Source organism: Porites lutea, chromosome 12, assembly GCF_958299795.1.
Source record: "Porites lutea chromosome 12, jaPorLute2.1, whole genome shotgun sequence".
NCBI lineage: Eukaryota > Metazoa > Cnidaria > Anthozoa > Scleractinia > Poritidae > Porites > Porites lutea.
The window spans coordinates 2,756,559-2,760,304 of NC_133212.1; positions in this window are offsets into that span (position 1 = coordinate 2,756,559).

Here is a 3,746-nt window from a genome sequence, read left to right on the forward strand (position 1 = left end):
AATATTTTTATCCTTCGTCAGCTACATTCACACTAAATTTGTCAATAATCATCTCTTTTGATGTATTATGTGTAGATGAATTAAAATTACAGAATAAAATTAAAACCAAGCAATTAATGAATATACTTTTAAGGACGCCGAGAAACCAGGTTCAGCATCCGTAGCGCAGAAGCAAACCGAGTCATAATCGTTACAACGTAAGTGCGGAGTGTTGTAATAAGAATTTCAGTTTCTCGACCAAGCCGTTCTAAGGACAACAACGAGGTCTGTTAAAACTGTTTTTGTTTAGTACACCATTTCAAGACGGGAAATATATAAATAGTCACTTCCTTTCGTCAGTGAGGGTGTAATGCATTGATAACATTCTTAATATTATGTTCTTAACACCGTAAATCTAAACAAACAGCTGAGTTTTCAAACTTTGAAAAACGGGTTGATAGTTATACTTTAATGATCAAATGCTCGTTACAGTTTGTGTAGCTATCAATTATTAAAAACAACAGGTTCTGTCTTCGAGTGAAAGGCCTTCTGATCAGTAAGTAAGTTGTGTTTACATTTAGTTCGGTTAATAACGTCTTACTTTTGCTTTGTGTTATTTTCCTCACTTAGATGTGTTGTCCGCGACTGTGCTCACACGGTGGGTGGCTCCTCCTAACAGTGTTCTGCAATTGGTATAGGATTTAATGGAGCCGAAACCAATTGTGGAATTGTACGCATTTTAGACATCCTACTGATGAACAGTTGGGATACGTGGATATTTTTTAGCAACTACTATAATTTGCAGTCTGTCTACTTTGAATTTGAATATCCTGTTTAATCATGTGAGAACCCGAGTTACGGGATTGACTCTTCTGAGTGTGTCTTACTAAACTTTTAATACTTCATTAAACTCAACTAAATGAAAAATCTTCTAACAATCTTTCTTTCCTTCACCCTAACCCCACCAGAAGGGTTAATTGCTATTTCCACTCTCAGCACTGAAGTGATAAAATCAAAGATGCTGCTTACGGCATTTAATACGAACTTAAACAAGCGCCTTTCGATCGCAAAAACAATTCGCAAGCAATGCAGGCTAAATTTGTAGGAATACAAATTAAGCTTGGTTAAAAAGCCTTTATTTTAAGACATTTTTTGTGTACAAAATTTCTTCTCTAGATATCAAGGAAAAGAAATTGCTTAAAACTTGCTGTCCATAAAGTAGCTTCTCCACTGACTATCTAAATGTACACAATTTAATCATAATATATATTAATATTTTTTACACTGTATCCTGTATCGGCAGCAACTTGCATATTCGGCCTTTTATTTGGAATACTGCTTTAGGGAACTTAATTTTATTTTATACCATCGATTAAATCAACCCCAAATCAACCGTAATTTAACGCAACTCTTTTAATTCAAGCTGTTGATGTATGTTTCCTCACCTCTTTTTGCTCAATTTTCACTGAAGAGGTTACCGGACGGAGTGCAAACAAAGAACATGCTCAGCTCAGAAACTACTGAAGGACGCAAAATATAAATGAAAATATTAATAATAATAATAATAATTATAATAATAATGTAGGGGTACGTATATGTTCGAGCAACTCGCTTGCTTCAAGTTTCGAGTTTCAAGTTTATTAGTGTAGCTAAACTAATCGAGGCAGGTCAGTCTGACAAGTTCTAAATATTACAGCGGATTTCAAAAAAGAGCTTGAAAAAAAGAGGTTAACAAAGTAACAGTTTTTCAAAAACAGAGAGAACCGTTAGGTAATATAATTCCACATTCAATTAAAAAAAGGAAAACTAATTTTAATTAAAGGACAAAAAAATGAAATAATTATGATATAGATACTTGATAATCATATAGAGAGAAGAGTTGTAAGTTAATATTTTTTACGTTTGGCCATAATTACGTCATTATCTATATAGTTGTCTTCGGTTTTCAATATATTCAATAAACTCCTTTAAGTTTTTTCTGAAGGTCTTTCTTTGATATGTTTCTAGCTATTTGGTAACTCATTCCATATCTCTGTGCCAACGCGAGAGAGCGCATTCTTTTGTATATCAAGTCTAGAAGTGTTGTGAAGTTAATGAGCGTGTAAAATAGTGATGTGAATTTGATGTCCTTGAAAACAAGTTCAGAATATTTATCGCTACATTTCTTTCGTCTATGTCGTACATTAAGGTTAAGACGGATCGGATTCATAATGCAAGAAATTTAATCGCAGTACTTTAGCTCTTACGAATAATGGAAGAGCATGATCTTATCTGTTTGCAGACTATCCCGAGAGTCTACCTCTTACATCTTGGTCTTTGCTTCTTTATTTTTCTTAGTTATCTTCTTCCTTCTCTTACTAATAAACTCTTCATTTTCTCTTTAACCCTCTACTAACAGGTCAAATAGTAGCGGTTTTTATAGCCAAAGCTGGACATTTTTGGGTTAGTTAACCGCAGGAATATTAAAAACAAGGTGAACCCGGTGTGGGTAGTGTTTTGGTACTACTGACCGTAAATGCACAGGGAACCCGCACGCTGTATTAGCTGATAAAATAATGAGATTTAACTGTGTTTGCGATCCTGAGTCTTTATGAGTCGTTTTGGAAGGGACTTGAATCTGATCAGAGACGGTTAACATTGCCGGTATCAAATGTTTGCTCGGTCTGGCGCTTCCTATTAAACAGAACGCGACAGTTACGTCTTGTTAACTATTAACTTTCAGCGTTCGGGTTCTCTTTGTACAAGCCAATGAAAAAACCAATTCCTTGTTCCAAACAGGAACTTCAACGAGACCAATCAACCAATGTCAGTTCTAACATTACAAACACGACTACACATGAAAAATAAAGTACAAAAAAGTTCGCGAGCTAAGCAAATATTCAAGTACGGGTAAAAACAAAAGATCAAAACCACCAGTTGTGGACAAAATCCAGACTAACCTTGACTCACTGAATTAATGAAACAAAAAACGAAATTTAAAAGATGAGACACAGCTTAAAAACAACTTTCAAAATACTTCACAACAATAATAACAAAGTAAGACAATTTTTTATTTCCTTTTACTTCATGAAAAAATTGACTGAGTCATCGTTTTTGAAAGTTGGGCACGCATTCTTTACCGTGGAATTTGCATTACTCATAAAAAACTATTGCAATGCTGATGTTTTTGTTCAGGTGCTATTTTTGCTTACAGCATCCTGTTTACTGACCTTGGATGGCCTAATAAAAGCTCTGTAACTTCACAATTACTGATTTCCGCAACATGTCTTAACAGCCCTCTTTCTTGCAATTTCCATCCGCCCACCGCAGGCTAGAGTCCGTTTCGCTGTTGAACACTTACTAATTGTCTTAATTCCTTGGATGAGTCCATACCTGCCAACTCCTAGACCATCCAAATGTCAGGATATTTTGAAGAAAAAGCCAAAAAACCTGTCCATTCCGGGGATCTCAAATCTGAAGATCCCCAAAATCATGATACATTTGTAAACTATCAAATCAAAATAAAATGATATTCTCTCCCTTATACTACTACATGAGAAATTTCTGCAATTTGATTGGCATAGAGCAGTGGTATTTCAGCTTAATTTGAAATACCTACATGTGAAAATTACAAACCTTTTGCGGGTCGTAGTATAAACAAATAATAGCATGATTTGTATGTGATATTTGGCATAAATACCACTCGTGATATTTCAAAGTTGTCTCAAATTTCACTCGCCTATCGGCTCGTGAAATTACGTGTAACAATTTTGAAATATCACTCGTGG